The sequence below is a fragment of the Coturnix japonica genome, chromosome 3, assembly GCF_054131305.1.
Source record: "Coturnix japonica strain WE chromosome 3, WE-NBRP24, whole genome shotgun sequence".
NCBI classification, from domain to species: Eukaryota; Metazoa; Chordata; class Aves; order Galliformes; family Phasianidae; genus Coturnix; species Coturnix japonica.
The window spans coordinates 47,866,639-47,885,066 of record NC_140665.1 but is presented as its reverse complement, the minus strand read 5'-3'; the positions used below and the strand labels follow the sequence as shown (position 1 = coordinate 47,885,066).

At 35.0% G+C, this 18,428-nt stretch overlaps 1 long non-coding RNA gene across 2 annotated transcripts; it reads left to right on the top strand.

Annotated features, from left to right (window-relative positions):
* Positions 1–5,849: 5,849 nt before the first annotated feature.
* LOC107311583 (uncharacterized) lies at positions 5,850–16,020 on the top strand. Of its 2 annotated transcripts, XR_001554152.3 has the most exons (3): positions 5,925–6,501; positions 14,415–14,540; positions 15,222–16,020. It is a non-coding gene; the product is annotated as an uncharacterized LOC107311583 (long non-coding RNA). The 2 variants fall into 2 exon arrangements; XR_014944014.1 differs by having other exon boundaries at positions 5,850–14,540.
* The last annotated feature ends 2,408 nt before the right edge of the window (positions 16,021–18,428 follow it).

Genomic DNA, 18,428 nt, shown 5'->3' with positions numbered 1-18,428 from the left:
TATTTAGCCTTGTTTTTTTTAACTATCAATTATATACATAGCTTTTTATGCATATTCTGATTGCTCAGTATTTGTACAAAATATGTAGTTTAATTCTACAGTAAGTTGTGTGCTTAAAAATCTGATAATCCAAACATCATCTACATTTTACTGCTCGACTTAAATACAGGAATTCTATTTGAGCTATTCTAACTTTCAGTTTTGCTGGTTAGTGTCCCATGAATGTCTTCTGTGCTTGGTCAATAACTTATGATTACTATTATTGTTCTGGATTCTTTCCAAATGCATAATTTAAAGTCATATTTTTCTCCAATCTTATAAAGAAAACAGATATAGTTAAATATTTTTGTGTTTAAATTACATTTTATACACAACTTTTCATTTGATAGCTCAGGATAATAATTACTTAATTGAATTTTGGTAAATTTCATAATGAAATTAATTGCTATTTTTTAAATAAAATAGCTACAATGTAGAAACTTGTCTCCACAGAGACAATGATAATATCATCCAGATCCTGATTTGTGGGAGACAATAAAAAGTTAATTTAATTGAACTTGGCCCACAGATTTATATAGCAGAAGTAATTTCAGAAGAAATTAGACCTAGCAGGATCTTTTCAAAGGAAAAGATTCATTTCACTAGAAAATAGCACTTTATTAAAGCCGGAACTTCTAATGAGAAAAAAAATCATTTTCTACATACTTTTCACAATAATATTTTCACAGTGTTCACCTTCTTTATGGTCTGTTTTGTCTTCCAAGAAAATTTATTTTATTTAAATGTAATATATAAACTATTTCTTTCTTCTTTTTTTTTTTTTTTTCTTATTCTTTTTCATATTTAATTGTAATGGAAATATTTGAAAATAAAAATTGAAACTATGCCTTGAAATTGTCAGGAAAATTAGTTTTTTTATATATATTAATTAACATAGGCATTTAGAGAACACTTTCAAAAGAATAATGAATTTAATGTCATTTTAAAAATGATGATTATATAGGAAATTGGTGTGAAATCCTTGGAACATTTTTTCTTTGTAAGTAAAAGTGTACTTTTATGATACTCATTTCTTACTCTCAAAGGAAGATGTCTCTGTGAAGTACAAGCTAAAGAATCCCATTTAAAAGTAGTTCTTTGGTGAGGATCCAAGGCAACTGTACAGAAAATGATTTACTGGGTCAAGACAAAATTGAAGAAAATGAGGGTATGCCTTATATAATCTTTTTATAATCTTCAGTAAACATCATAAAGTCAGTCCAGTAATCTGCTTACTCCTTAGCATCTCTGATTTGATTTCCCTCTGAGGCAAGGTTCTAGGCCCTGAGGACCAAAGTGCAGCTACACAGTTTGGTGGAACCAAAGAAAAAAGGGATCCATTATCAACTCTTCCTTCACCAGAAAAACTGTTTAAAGCATAACTGTTTAAAGTCCAGCTGAACGGGGTAATAGATATTTCTGAAATGTGTCTCTTGTTACTTCATTGGGCTTAATCACAGAATCACAGAATTACCCGGGTTGGAAGGGACCTCAAGGATCATGTAGTTCCAACCCCCCTGCCTAGCAGGGCCACCAAACATACACATTTACTAGATCAGGTTGCCCAGAGCTCTGTCCAACCTGGTCTTGAACACCTCCAAGGACGGGGCATCCACAACCTCACTGGGCAGCCTGTTCCAGGACCTAACCACCCTTCTAGTAAAGAACTTTCCCCAAACATCCAACCTAAATCTTCCCTCCTTCAACTTAAAACCATTTCCCCTAGTCCTGCTATTATCAGCCCTTTCGAAGAGTTTACTCCCCTCCTGGGAGTAAGTTCCCTTCAGGTACTGAAAGGCTGCAATGAGGTCACCCCGCAACCTTCTCTTCTCCAGGCTGAACAAACCCAACTCCCTCAGCCTGTCCTCATAGTTAATAGTTTAGGGGATGTGAGATCAACAGATGCTCTGAGCCTAGAACAATGTGTAGGAGAACTGGGTATACTGAATACTTTGTAGTGTATAAACCATTAAATCAGAAATGGTTTATTTTCTCGTTGGAGTCCTTCTTGTTAGATGTCATTGTAAGAACCAGCAGAAGACATTGCTGTTGCATCACTTAACTGTCTAGAAGGACATATCTGTTGGAAATCATTTTTTATCTTGAAAAATCTGTATGTTCAAAAGTCCTGTTCATCAGCTTTGCATTTGATTTATTTAATTCAAAGAGTCTGGGGGTGTGGGGATTCAGAGAAATATAGTCTATACACAGCAAGACAATAAAAAAAGAATTATCTTCCATGGCAGCCCATGTGTGTGGATGTCTTTATAATTTTGTAAATGGTCACACATGCAATGCACACGTTAAATCTCTCGTAAGCCAGTAAAAACCATAAAGCATTCAGCATATTTAAGAGGTGTGTACTCTGGCTTTTCAGTAACTAAAATACAGAATGGAATATGAGTGTTCTCTCCACAGATGTTTCAAGGCATGAAGTGTGAAGTTATACATCCACTGTTGAAACCTGACTGTTGCACACTAAACTTTAGTTCCAGAAAATCTCCCCAACTCCATCTTTACCTGTATTACACTCCAAGCTGAAATCTCCCTCTTAGATATACATAGATATCCTCAGGGTTACACTTCTAAAAATTCTAAATTCTTGGTCCCTATCAGCTCTGGACCACATGCAATCATCTTGTTTGTTATACAGAAAGAAAGTAAAAGCTTTTTAGTCTCAGCTATGTTTTCCTCAAAAAAGAAAGAAAGAGTAGTGTAAGTCCTACCATCTCACCTGTTCTCCACTGAATTAAAACACTTACTAGCTGCTTGTGTCCAAGTCTTCGTGCCAGTCATAGTGCCAGTTGTTTTTTTATATCTGCAACCACAACAGAGCTATATTTTTCTTCTAGATTCTATCTCAGGTACAATTCAACCCTACAGCAGTAATCTATTTCTGCTATATGCAGCATCATGGAAAATTGTGGCCTCAATTACTGAGTGCTTATATTTCTGCTGTGCAGTTGCCTTAATTTCATCATAACCTAATTTTCCGTTCCATTACCCAGTCAATCTGAATTGTGATACTATAGTACATATCTTAACACGGTATTTTTGCTAGATAAAAAACACTCAGAACTGGAATCCAAAGATCTGTTCTGCAGCAAGTAGCACATAATTTACCATTTTGTAAGTGATTTAAGGTTGCAGCTGTGGTCTCTGAAAAATACTGTCTCTATCTTAGCATAGATTTACCTTCAGTGTCAAGTGCTCTGTTGAAGTTCTTGCTGGAATTACCAGGACAGCTAGTCAGAGAAGTTGTACAGAAAGTAAAGGTACATATTTCTATGTAACCAAGAGATTGAAGCCCACTAGCTGGGAAAATGATTGGACTTAGCTGATGAGAATGGGATCTTTTACTGGCCTACTGTTTGTCAGAACAAGTTTGACAATAGGCAATGGGAAGAGTTATCTATAAAGGTGTTAAGAAGCCTGGAAAAAATAATAATAATAATAGTGTTTTAAATATCCTGTCAATAGTAATTTAAAAAATAGCAGAATAAGTTTTCCCATGATATCCTAAATGGATTTGATCTGGTCCACTGAATGTCATTCTGCTCTGTGTTTAGGACTCAGTTAGTTTGCTAAATCACATTTTAGATGCAACTCTTCATATGTCATCCAATTGTCACTAATAATCTGGCCAGCGCGAAACATTTTGATCATATTGCAGAAGGGAGATGGGAAACTAATTGAAATGGAAAAACATGTTCCTTCCACTGGGGAAATAAGGGATGAAAGAAATATTAGCTTTTGTGCTGTCATTCTCTGAGCATCCAACTTTAATAAAACAGATACTTTATAAACAATCAGATTTGAAATGTAGCTCAAAGATTAGACTTTTGTTGTCCTCTGAAAGATAAAAATAAAAACTTAAGGTTAACAGCAATATGAGATTAGTCACATCCTGAACTCTTCACGTAAAGGAGAAATATTTTATATTACAGACATTAGTAAAGTAGAAAAAATATTACAGAGATACAGCCTAATATTTATAATATAGAAACTATATTTTCTCAGAAGCCTTTCCTATGACCCCATGAAAATCATTGTTCCTGTCTAATATCAACTGAGAAACAGATTTTTATAAGCAAAGCAGGGGGGAACTGGGACCAGCCCTGGGGTATGAAGTGATTCTCTTCCCAGTTTTAGACAAGGTTTGGCTAAAGTATATGACTACATAAATTGAAATGAACCCCACTAGAATCACTGCATTGGTGTGAACATGTACTACACTTAGCATTAAATAGAAATAGACATTATATGTAACTATCTGAAGCCAAGATATTACTGTTAGTACAACACTAATCTTCAGAATCCAGTCATTCACTTAGTACAGATCTGGTTATTATGGAAATCATACACTTATAACTATTATACACACACTTTTTACCTCCCACCTCTTTTTGTGGTATTCAGGATCCCCTTCCTGTTCATCTGAGTTCTACAGCTGTGAATTCAGTCTGATGACAATGATGGAGTGTTACAGTGAGTTGTTGTCACCTGGAGTCCATCTCTGGGAGTAAAATGACATTCATTTTGATAGTTTCTTCTTCCTCATTTGAGGTTACACATAGAGTAATGTCTTTTCAGTGTTTGCTGTCATCGGTCTACATTCTTACTTGGTCTGCAGCTTTACATCTTCATTTACTATGTATGCTACCTGTTGCATATGATAGATACTAAAACTATTATGGTCCAGCTCTACAGTTTTTCTGCCTATGAGCAAGCTGTTCATGGCTGTGGGATCTCCAGTACCAAGAATGTGCCCTGTCTTTTATCACACTGTGTCTGTCTTTCTCTTCTCCACATCCTGAGGCTATACTCTGGAAATACCCCAGAAGGTCCTGGAGCAAGGGGAGTCCATCTCAGCATGCATTCAGTCAATTTAATTTCCTCTGTAAGGGCTCAGACCACTTGGCACTCGAGATAACAGAAAACGTTTCATTAACTTCAGTGCATCTGAATTGGGGAGATTTGTGCACTTTATAGTAGAACTATGAAAAATAATGAATGCTTGTTCTCCATCATCATGAAACTAAATCACATAATAAGTAGATCTTAAAAGATCTCCAGTATCAACTGATGTGTGGAAGAAGCCTGAAAAGAGGCCTTTAAAACCTGAAGATCTAACTAAAAGACATTTAAATCAATAATATGTCAGCATAAGATTATGTTTTTATTTTAATTAATAATCAAGATTATAAAGAATGATAAAGCACTATATCAACATTTCCTTTGAATTTTTATTTCTCAGTGTATAGGTGGTAACTATACAGATGTTAACAAGGATGGTAACAAATGTACAGAAGGTATAAGTAAGAGAGGAACTCACCAGTGGTGATGCCTTTGCTGAGAAAGCTGGGCAATCTTCACTGATAAGCAATCTCCAAGAGATGCTACCTCAGTGAGGGTCAGCCCTTAAATGTAGCCCACAGCTACATTACTCTCACCTGTGCTCCTGCAGCTGACCCAACACTTGCCTCAGCTGATTAATCGGTGGTTCAGGCTGTGATTACCAATCTCCCATACACTTAGTTAATACTAAAAAAGTAGCATAGAACAAGGTATGCTCTAAAACATTTCTTAAATAAAATTCACGTGCAAATGCTGCATGTTGCTCCCTTAGTCTTTCTGTTCTTTTCTACCACCTGTCTTTTTTCAAAGATTTATTTTGATTCCATACAAGGTATTAATTTTCCAGCTTGACATTTTTTTGTCCAATGAATCAGAATTCCTATGCAACTGTAAATCCTAACTTAAATGTTGGTGTAAACAAAAGCAATCCAACTGCGTTTTCCTGTTCTGTTCTTACTCCTTCAGGCACGCAACAGATTCAAAGTTATCTTTAATTCTCTTTCATTGCTTCAATGGTATTGAGACAATCTCATTATCTTGTGAATTGTTTCCCAGCACTTGCTTTATTTCCTGGTGGATGAAAGTTTGGCAAGGAGCACAAATCTCACTTGCACTATGTGAAAAACAGTCAGAAACAATAAACATAGTTGATAGGATTGATATTATCAAAGTACAAAAATATCAGTACAGGATTGCAACTGCTTGTAAAGAAGTGTGATGTTTATGGTATCTTTTAGGAGAGTCACAGCATCACAGCTGTATGTGAGTCAAGCTCTGAAGATTTAAAATTGGCCACTTGTGGAGGAATAGAATAAAAAAGATGTTTCCAATCTGCTGGACTGGGTGATCACATTTCATCTCTCAGTCATCACTGAGATATCCTTGAATTGCAGTAGCTCCTGAGACACTGTACCAGGCTTCCTGGATACTGTCATTCTGTCAGAGGAGTCTTCCAAGCCCTAAGAAATACCTTCAAAGAACAAGCTGAGTAACTTTCTTCTGACATTACATCTCTGATGTACAAGATGATGAAGCAACAAGGAGGGTGGAGACAAGTAAATCTTGATAGACTGAGCACACTGAAAGGATAAGTAAAAAAGACAGGTAATCCCCAAACTGTTCCACATAACTCAGTTCAGGCTTAGAGTACAGATCGTTTATTCTCTTATCGTCATTGTTCAAAACAGTAAAGGTTATTTGTCTTATAGAAAAATACTGAGAGGTCGCTATCCTGTCAAGAATGCTGTGAAATACAAAACTTGTTGAGATGGATAAAATTCCATCTCAGAATTTTCATGAGCTAAGGCAAGTACTGATTTTCTAGTATTTAGCAACTAAAGAGGAAAATGTAATATAATCTTATTCCTCTTTGTCACTGGAATTTTACCATTTGCTCTGAGAACAGAAGGACTGTTGAGACACCTCTGTAGACCAGACTACATGATCTATTTTATGAAGATGTGTACCTGATATGACATTTCTATGTGGTATATTTTAATTCCAGGACTCTGAATTTGAAATGCTTCTTAAGATGTATTCTTTGTAGTTTTACCCTGTATATCTCCAGAAGATATTTCTCATCCCTGGCCATTCTATTAAAAACTAAAACAACAAAGACAACAAAACAGCAACAAAATTCCACAAGCTCAAACTCTACCTGAAAAGAAAGAAAAACTATTGTAAAACATTCCATCACCCATGTTGCTGGAAAAATAGTGCCCTAATCAAAGTCTGTCCTGTGAGGAAAAACAATCCTTTTGACATCACTAATGTATCTAGGCTTTAGGACTCAAAACAGTGATTTACCAAGTAATTTAAAAAATCATTAATATGGGTTTATTTTCTCTGAGTCACTTGAAATTGTGGCACTAGCTATTTAGATGTTCATAGCCCATTATTTTTTTAAACCTTTCTAAAAGAATCTTCAGAGTGTTGTGCAGCAGATGGGATTAATTTGTCCTGTTGTGAAGTTGCATTTTCATTGCAATGATTGAAGTACAAGTTTGTTTTAAATATCTCAAACCTTCCTTCCTAATGGTAGCTCCTCCCTAAATTTGACTTAACTAATCCTCCAAGACAGAAAGGACATGGGAGTTAAATCCCAGTTTACTTCCTCCAGTGAAAAAATCTCTGATAACATTCTGCAGCCCTTTGTTACTAAAATGAAAGTATTTCACAGGTGCTGAATAGAAATCCCCATTGTTAGACAAAGACTTTTAAGTCCTGTCCACTGGGACTCAGATGTATGCTTCCAATGAGTATTCAATTAAATGAGAGCAAAAAACTTTACTTCTGAAGTCATATAGCCACTGTGGAAACTAACTTACATATATATTTTTTCAGTCTCTTACATCTGAATATGTAAAAAAAAAAATAAGAGCCTGTAATAAAGAAGTTATTACAGAGTCATAACATTGCTTTCAATATATGTATATGCTTATTATATTAATTTTTATTCTTTCTTTTTCTCTTTTCTCAATGTGGTCTTATATTTAATGAACATTAAAGAATTTAATCATAAAGGGAACTTTTGGAATAACTAAAGGATTTTTAGGATTTTTTAAGATGTTAAAAGTGGGGAATTTTGCTTCCACTATAGGAAAGCAAGGGTGTATACAGCATTTGAAAGAATGGAGTTTGTAGGTATAAGCTGAAAACAGGATGAAATGCTGAAAACAGGATGAAATGCTGACAGAACAATTTAGAAACAAGCGAGAAGAAACTTAGCCTGAGTTCCCAAATAAGCAAGGGAAAAGAGCAGACTTTGCACATCTTGGTGCAGAAAATATGAAAGGTATTTCCTGTGGTAGAATTTAAAGAGTACATAAAACAGAAAGTGAAAGATGAGTTAAAAGAGGAAAAAGAATGAATTGAGAAGTCACAAAAGAAACAAACAAACAAAAAAAAAAAAGACAGAGAAAAATATATGAAGTTTCTGAAAGTAAAAGAAAGGAATTTACATTTCTGCACAGGAACTGAAGCACCTACATGAAAACAAACGAAGAGCAGAACTTTAGTAGTGACATGAAAAAACAGAGTCTGCAGGCTCTGGGCATTCTGAAATGAAAGGTTTTCATGTTTTAAGATGATGGATATAGTTGATATATTTTCCTCAGTGTGCAAAAACAAAACAAAAACAAACAAAAACAAACAAACACAATCAAACTCTTAAAAAACAGCTGAAAATGTGAGATATTTGGATTGATCTTCATATATTCTCAGGTAGTTTTAGACTGAGGAGTTTTGTGTGAGAACATTTTTCTCTGGAGATGTCAATAATAATATATTTTTAAAAAAATCATTGAGAGAAAAAGGGGAAAAGAAGGGTAAGTATAGAGTGAGAGTTTTGTTCAGTTCACACAGGAGCTATGCAGCAAGTGAACAAACAGATCAGTTATGTCCTCTCTGGCTCTGCTGACAGCATGTCCACAGGCAGTAATTGATGGGCTGCTCCTATGAGAGACCTGTAGCTCATTTGCCCCAAACGCTCATATATGCTGAGTGATGGTGTTAAAGGAGGAGACACAGTGGCTTACAGCTCTTCAGGCTTGCTCTGACAGGAACACTAGGAAGGCTGCAAGCAATATAGCGATGAATGCATCGCTTCTCCTGCCTGAAAACAGGCACTGATGGAGCACCAGGGTGAGAGAAATTTCTTTCAACAGAAAATTATAGAGAAAAAAAATGAGTGAGATGAAGTAGGCAGCAGGAACAGAAAACTGAATCATATTGTAAGCTTCTATCCTTACAATTTCCCACACACACCTGAGTCTGGTTTGGCAAAAGTCTGCCATCTGTGACTACTTCTGTGGTTACCAATGATAATATCTAAGTTGACTTAAATGGCTTTTATTTATTGAATTCTAGGAGATGTTTTTTTGTTGTGTCTCAGATTGATAACCTTCAACACTGTGGAGTACTTAATCTTTTATTTATTTATTTTTTTAATGAAGGAAGCAAATAAGAAAATGGTTTGTGTTACAGCATGGAACACAATGCTTATCTTTACCTTTTGAATACAAGGGTAATTTTGTTATATCTCAATCAATTTGCAGAGAAACAGACATGAATTCAGAGGTAAAATAAGAGGAAAAATAGACTGAATGAAAAACGAAATTAATCTAATTACACAGAGGCCATCTCAGTTATTTTGTAAAGCTGGCTGTAGATTTAATGTGTGTTTAGGCTTAATACGCATGAAGTTAGAAAGTGTAATTATGATCACAAAGGCCTAAAACTTAAAGCATTTCCTATTTGATTCATCCATTAAAATTGAAACAATTTATCTTAAACCTGAAAGTGTAGACTACTTGCAAGTCACAGCAGCTGCAACATATTGGGGTTGGAAATTTACATAGGAAATGACCTATAAGGCCCCTACCGATGCAAGCAATTTTATGAAATCTAGTTTGGGGGGGGGAAGAAAAAGAAAAAAAAGAAAAAGAAAGAAAGAAACAAAAAGAAAATATTAACGACCATAATACTTAAGCTACCTCTATTCTTAAAATTAATGTAATTGTGCACAGAGACTGAATGCAAAAGAGCTGGCACTGTATACTATCTTTTGAGAATGCTTATCAAATGTGAGACCTGCTGCTAGAAATAAAAACTCTGACTATACCTGTTAATAGCTCATAGAGGCAAACAACAACAACTTAAACTACCAATGACAAGAAATGAAGAGAGAGAACTTTTGCAAGGTGTGAGTAAAACTTTCAGAAAAGAATATATCAGAATTTATATATATATATATGAGAAAAGAATGTAGATCTATTCTCAAAGCCTTTTTTATTCCATTGTTCTGTCTTTAACTTTTTTGTTTCATATTAGTTTCTTCTACTGCTCCATAAGAAGAAACTTTTTTTTTTTTTAATTCCCTATATTTTCATGTTTATTTGCAGTTTTCTTAGATTTATTGAGATAGAATGAAATCTGTTGTATGAACTGCACACTGTGCATTAAAAGAGCCTAATTTCCAGCAGCCCCTTGGGGGCTACTTGTACTACTTAGTTAAACTGGTTGAAAAATGTTACTGATTCAGAATAACGTAGACAATTCATAAAAAAGTACGTGACTGTTAAGAATCAAACATAGTGTCTAACATAATGGTGAGTTTGGTGACCAAGAGAGATACAGTTGCTACTTTTCTATATCTGTAGAAACATCAGTCACAGTTTTTTTCCTGCAGAATGGTGACTAAAAATATATTTACTCAGCAAAACACGGTGTAACAATATGTCATCAGCCTGACTCATACCACTTAATTCCTCATTCCTAAGGCTAAAATATCAGACTAGATAGTAGTCCAAATCATAAATAACCCTGTGCACCACTTTCCCCAGAAATCTTTATCTTCTGCATCATTCTGAATTACTGTGACCAGAACCAGCAATCTTCCTAAGGTCTTTTGTTCTTTTTTCCTTTAAAACACATAAACTTCCAACAGAGTTGATCTGAACAATATGCAGAAAGAATACATGAATCTTTTGACATTTGCATTCATCAACAACAAAAGCAGCAAACAAATGGACATGAAAAGTAAAAGAGGAGGAAGATTTAGCATGTGTAGGTATGGTCTTGTTCACCCTTTATGCTGTGAGGAGTGTGTAGCTCAGTGATAGGTCTTAGCTCAAACAAACTTGCAAAGCTGCTAATTTATGTGCACTCTGCTGCGTGTAGCTATGCACAAAACAAAAAGTAGTTCTTAGTTCTAAAGAAGTTAGACTACTTATGGACTTGGCCTGGCTTCCCCAAGGTGACAGTTAGGACCAGTGCTCTGTGAAGGACCCTTGTGTAACGTTTACACTGTGCACTTAACAAAGCAGGTAGATTTCAAAGAGGAATTTCTAAATTGCAGGTTATGTTTTTTAGAGCCATAGAGAATTAGAAACCTTACAGAAGGAAACTGACTAGTGAAACAGCAGTAGAAATCCTGAACATAATTCCTGATGTTTTCTGTAGTATCAGTTTCCTCTCACAAGTACATTTTAATTCACTAAATATAAATGTATTAGAAATAAAGTTCTTTGAAAGGCTGTTCATTTGTGGATACCCAGACACAAAGTAAGCAGGATGTTCTAAATCCAAAATAAAGACTGGAAAACAAAATGTAAATTACAGTGAAAATTGCAGTGAATATACTCTTCACCAAATAAAATAGTACTCACAGTTACACTCAGATAGATCTCAACTTGCTACTGATGGTATATAGAAACATATAAACTATGGTCATGGACTAAGTAGCAAAGAAATGGAACTGAGTTCAGTTTTAATGAGGGGGGGGAAAGCAACACATGGTCTTACATAATAATCCGTAAAAAATATATATATTAAAAAAAAAAAAATCGGCCAGATGAATTGACAGTCTATATCTCCTCACTGAGACACAGCACTAATCCATCCAAAATGGTCTACCATTATAGCAAACTGTACAGTTTTGCTTTTCTTAAATAGCATGGTCTTAGTTAATTTGAATGTCAGCAGGAAAAAAATAAATAATAATCCTTCATTCACTTTTCTTTCTTGGTTTTTTGGATGTGAGAAGGACAATGCATGTTGTCTACATATGAGATGACTATTGCTGTGCAAAAGCAGTACAAAGATTCAGATGCCTATCAGTATGCTATTCCAAAAGCAAATGTTCAATGCTTTTAGAGAAGGAAGCGATCATGGAATTATGTCTAGACAATGATTTTCTTTATAATTGATTCCTGTCAAAATAAAGACTGGATGTTGTGTTGAGGGACATAGTTTAGTGGGAGCTATTAGTAATAGGTGAACGGGATGATCTTTTAGGTCTTTTCCAACCCTGGTGATTCTATGATTCTATGAAAATATGCGGGATTGTTTTGCCATAGATTTAGTCTCAGTTGAGATGGCTATTGCTGTGTACATAATTGTCATCACCATCATTACATTTTAAGAGCTGGAATTCTGGATTTTTGTTGTTGACAGACTCAACAACATAATAAACAAAAAACCCAAATAAATAAGTAAAAATATGAAGATTATTTTTCGTACAAAAAAATTACAGCATAATAAAAGGGATCTAAAAAAGTAGATCATGAGTGTTGGGAAAATGCAGTTGCTTAACCCAGCAGGCAGCTAAGCTCCATTCAGCCATTCACTCACTTTCCTTCCCAGTGGGATGAGGGAAAAAAAATCGAATAAACAACAATGTGGAACTCGTGGGTTGAGATTAAAAAAAGAGAAAGGAAGAGAAAATGAATGACAATAATATATATTTACAAAACAAATGATGCACAAGTAATTGCTCATCACCTGCCAAACAAGCTCAGACAATACCTGAGCAGCAGCTAGTCTGCAAGCCAGCTCCCCTCAGATTTTGTTTTTTTCACATAATGCCATGTGATATCTCTTTGGCCAGTTTAGGTCACCTGTCCTGATTCTGTCCCCTCTCAGAAATTTGTGCCTCTTCAGCCCCTCTCACTGACAGGTCAGTACAAGAAGTTGAAGCGTCCTTGGCCCTCTGCAACACTGCTCAGCAACAGCTAAATGTTATCAACAGTGTTTTTCTCCCAAAACCAAAGCATAACAGACAATATGAAGGAAAAAACTGTCCCAGCTTAGACCAGTCCAGAAGTACTGTTCAACTGTTTAGAAGTCTTAAGTTGCTTATAGAATGATACTTGAATTATGTATATGACTTGGATAATTCTTGCTCCTGTTTCCTGTCTGTTGATAAAATAGAAAAAGTATGGATGTCAGTGGTTATTTTTTCTAGCTTAACTGTTTACATGCTAATACTTGATGTTATTGTCCAGATATTTTTGTTACTTCATTTTGAAGTAGTCAAGCAAAGAAATAATCTCTCTTTTCATTATTATCTGTAAAATTGTTAGTTCTGAGCACAGCACTCTGAAACTTTTGATGTTTGTATCACATTGATCCCAGGAGTAATTCCTGTATTTCTTCCTTACTGAATCTTGCTGTTATTTTCAATATGATCTAAAAATTGGAAATAAAAACATAGATACATATACAAAGCCCAAAATTTGGTTCTGCACATTCAGATCTTCAGACACATACAAAATCAAGTTCTGTAAGAAAATCATCTCTGTGCAAATCATCTGAACACAAAATTAAAATATGAAGAGATGACATATTTCTTAGTTAATGGTTTCTCACATATTTGAGCTTCCCTAAGAAAAAACATATTGCACCTTCTATTCAAAAGCTTAGAGGGACTCAGGGAAGAGTCAGGTAAGTATGCTCCATCCAGGGTTTTGAAATTCTTACTTACATTATATTCAGCATTTTTTTGTTTGTTTGTTTGTTAATTCATTCATAAGTGCAACAAAGAACATTTCTTGAGGGAAGTTTCTTTCTAGAGGTACTCTTTCACCCAGTGGAGTAAAGTTTCTTTGTGAGAAATGAACTACAAGAAAAACTGTATTCTCCACAGGAATGATAACTTCACACATTTTGTTTTTCGTACTCAGTTTTCAGTTATTTGTGTGTTCAAGTATTTATTTTCTCTGCATTTCAGGTTGCCTCAATCACTGTGAGTAACAGGCTTTTTGATTCTGAGAATGAATTATTAGTTAATTGTTTTTACCACATGTTTTTTCGTCTTTGTGAACAGATCAGTTGAACTTCAAAAACTATCAAATGTTTCTGTTCCCTTTTCTGCTTGGTATAAACCCAATCTCCTACAGAAATGACTAACAATGAAGTTTGTGCCTTGTCATTCCTCTGTTTGTTTCTTTTGCAACAGTAATCTACATTACTTGGTGAAGAAAAAGGTCTCTCTGTATTAAATGGAAACAATCTTTTTGTTTTATAGGTAACTTTTTCATATACAACAAGTAAATGCTGTACACAACATTAAATTGCCCTAGAGTAAAGAAGAAATATTCTGAGAGTGATAAAGAGAAGCAAACATTTGTGATTATGAAACATTCTGAAGTAATGAATATACAAGCTTTTTACAAGAATAAATTATTTAGAAATGAGAACCATCTCTTTTCAACATATAACTTTTATTCTCTTGACAGCTGCAGTTGTCAAGGCTGACAACACAGACATGGAATATTTCTCCAGAGTTCACCCTTGATGGTTCCTCCTGGAGCTTCCTACACTTGGTAGCATCTTCTGTACTCCTAAATTGACCCACATGTCCAGTGAGTAGATCCATTGAGGAGATCATAATGTGTTGTTGACCAGTTGCATTTCTACACACTACATGTAAATGGCCTTTCTGGGAAGATTCAGACATTTAAAGTTACATCAGGATTTGGATGTTCCTGTTACAGAGCAAAATATCTAAGAAATAACATAACTAAGGGGGAAAGACCTTGACAAATTCAAAATGAAGCAAAAATAGTGCTGGTCTTACTTTGCTCTTAGCAACAAAATGTGAATATTATATTTAAAGCAAAGTCGTCTTTTCCAGGGCACGTTTGTTTTCCTTCAGAGTTAGAGAATGAACAGAATAGTCTTCTTGTGATCCATGTTTCAACTGAAAAAAAAAAAAAAAAAAAAAAGCAACGTGAACTGTAGATAGAAGCTTTATTCTTCTATTTTCCTCTCTGGTGACATAGATTTCAGTTTGCAAAAAATCACATGGCCATAATCAGATGCCCCAAGTCAGATTCCCTGCTGTTGTGAACAGCTGGGTTCTAGCAGAAGTGCAGAATGAGCAGTAACAGTCATTTCATTCTCACCCTATAAAATTAAAGTACTTCAGATAATTTAGAAAAAGAGATTTTCAAAATGTTTCTAATTTTGGAATATCTCCATAAAATATTTGGTGAAAATTATTATAAAAGCTATTTCTTGTTTTGTTTTCTTTTGTTTAACAGGATCTAGACTCCCGGGGCTAAATTATGCCATGGCTGTTCCTGTCTAACGACTAAACGTCTCCAGCAGAACTGGTCTTGGAATTCTTTTATTCGTAGTCTGTTACAAGGCCTTTTTTTTTTTTCTTTTTCTTTTTCTTTTTTTTTTTTTTCTTTTTTTCTCCTGCAATAGTTATTTAATGAATTAACAGAAATTTGAATTACGTAACTTAGAGGGATAAAAAGGATTATCTAGAAGTCAGAAGACAATGTTATGTTGTGTTTACAGTTAGTGACATCCAGAAATTCCCTTCAGCGGGGAAAACATGTAAGATAATGAGAGTTTGTTCCCATTGGGGAAGAATGAGGGGTATTTTGATTTGTTTGTACTGGACAGCTTTCCTTCAAATATATATATGTGTTTGTTTTTTTCTTCTCCATACTCTCCAGGTAACATAAATAAGTCAAACGCCAACAAAGGTTCTTGTCTCTGTAATTCTGTGGAAATGTAGTCCAATTCCTTATGTTGTCAACACCTACGTCTTGTGAGAAGAATTATATTGGGGTTGCAGAAAATGTGGTACAACTCAGTAAGAATAAGAACTTCTGAGCTCTGATTGCAGATTTTATCACATTCATGTGCAGAATTTTGTTTTTTGACAATTGTTTTGACTGGAGGAGTTTCAGTTTCTTCAATCATGCATAAAGGACACGAAGAACAAAGTCAGAGTATCTTACCATGGGTAACATTTCTAGACTAGTGAGTGCATGTACTTCCCCAGAAAAATACATTTAGCTATACAGCTGTGGGGTTGGTGCTTAAGAAGGTATTTCTATGCACATCTCTGTTGCTTATGGCTCATTAGCTACGCAAACAAGAGCAGTGCAGTCACACCTGTGACTGAGATTAGGAACAGATATCTTTGAAATCTTCCATGTTAAGGAATAAAACTGGGTGAGAAACTGGCATAACACTGCTGTGTCTAAACAATAGAGATGTTTCCTTCTGCTTTTGACCACCTCCCTGAGTATCTTTAGTTCTCCTTCGTCCCACACTTAGCAAGGCTAGATTTTTTCTCTTTTTTTTTTTTAAGTATTTCCAGGAAAAAGAAAGAAAAAGCTTTCCAACCAACAGATTTCCACTAATTTTGACAGCTTGCTTTTCACATCTTTTTTGACATCTCTAAAAATGACAAGGTAAACTTTATTTTTGCTTGGTTTTAATGCTCTAAATCTAGATAGTGAAACATAGGGACAAATGGAAGAATATTTCTGTTTTCATCTTCTGTTAGACACAGCTCACTCTTAAAATTTTCTCTTAAAAGAAATTGAAACTGTTGTTTGAAAGTAAAGGGAGATGAATTAACCTAGTGATAAAAGATTTATGCTGTTATTTTAATGAATATGTACAAACTGTGAGAAGACCCCCTTGAGTGTAGCTGTACAGAGAAGGACTTTGGAGTTCTCGTTGATGAAATCCTGTGGATGACCCATCCCTGGAGGTATTTAAGGCCAGGTTGGATGCGGCCCTGAACAATCAGAACTCACTGTAGAAGTAGTTACTGTGGGTAGCAGATGGTGGAAGACTTCTGTCTCATTCTCTGCTCCTGATAGTTCTTGTGCACCAGGTAAGCTGTCTGCTCGCAGCTTCAGTGTTCCTATATTGGCTCTACAACAGTTGGAGCTGTGACTTGTCCTTCACTTAACTTTAGAGGGTAAGACATGTATGTAAATCCTCTTACAGACATTGAGTTCTCTTTCAGTTTGTTCTTTTTTTCAATGGATGGCAGTCTCTTAACACCATGTAGGTGTCTCTGGGCCTGTGGACTGGTACATCAACCCAGGTAAAATAGGTACTTCAGTCATCAAAAATATGTTTTCCTGTGGTATAATATTTTATAATATTAGTATAATATTATTCCTCAAAATAATGGGTTCATAACACAGGTTCATTTCTTTAACATCTGTAAGTTTCATTTCCTTTCTGAATATCTCATAATCCTCAGGGAGATTCACAAGGCAAGGCATTCCTCCTAGGCTATTTAAAAATTGTTATTCAAACGAATCTGCTTGCAAAAAAAGAAATCAGTTATTTTACAAGACAAGAAATTACATATAAAATACAGAAGATATCAGATGATAATCACAATAGCCCCTTTTGACAACAGCATTAATGAAAATGTTTCTTTTTCTTTGAGGGAAAAGTGTGTTACTGAGCGATTCCAAACGTTGTAGATCACCATTTTTATGCTGTAACATTCTTTTCTTTCTGGGAATTTCTGAGCATTTTTTTTTCCCCCTGGATTGTCAGTTTGTTTGCTGTATTCTCCTGGGCTGTCATAATTCTTCTTCCTAACATTCATTTTTATTTATTTATTCATCTTTTATATCAGTACTCATAAGTGGGGTGAGTCAACTCTATTAAATTTTAATGTTGTAAGAGTGACATAAGAAGCCTGATATCTTGATATTTTGTTAGTCTTCCAAAATACAATTTCAAATAATGCTATTTCTGTTAAATTTTGCATGCATTTTTTGTGAAAAGTTTCCCAAGTAAAAAACTTCACAGCCACAAAACTCAGCCACCTACAGTGATTTATTTCTCTTTTTATTTTTCTTTTTTCCTTTTTCCTTCTCTAGAATAATTATTTGCTCCAGACTTTCCACTATGCTTGAACTCTCATTTAAATAATCATGGTTTGGTTTCTGAATTATTTTAAGCCATATTTATATTTCTGGTATAGAGTGTGGAGATCATTCTTTTTTAGTTCCTGTGTGTATTTTCCTAAGGAGAGCTTGGAACAGGATTCCTCTGGCATTCTACCTACACTACAACTGGATTTGGCACTGCATACTCTTGGAGAGTTGTCCCAGAAGAGGACAGGTATGATCAGGAGTTTCTGTAACTAAAACCATAGGCTGTAGCTCCAGCAACTTCTCCAACAGAATAATCCTATGCTACTATTGATGTCATCAAGATCTTCATCCCAAAGTGCAATCTTTCTGTTTATCTCTATTAATTTTACATTTCTGTTTTTGAAAATCTCTCCTCTACCCAGTTTTTGGGTCAATGCATGATTAAATCTATTCTACAGTTCCCTTAGCAGCTTTTTTTAACCAATCTAAGATACCCAGCTTCTGACAAACGGATAGCTCTCCTATTGAGTGCTCACCTGTTTTCAAGACATCTTGAAGAGCACTTGAATTGTTTTCTAAAACAAGTATGCTAGC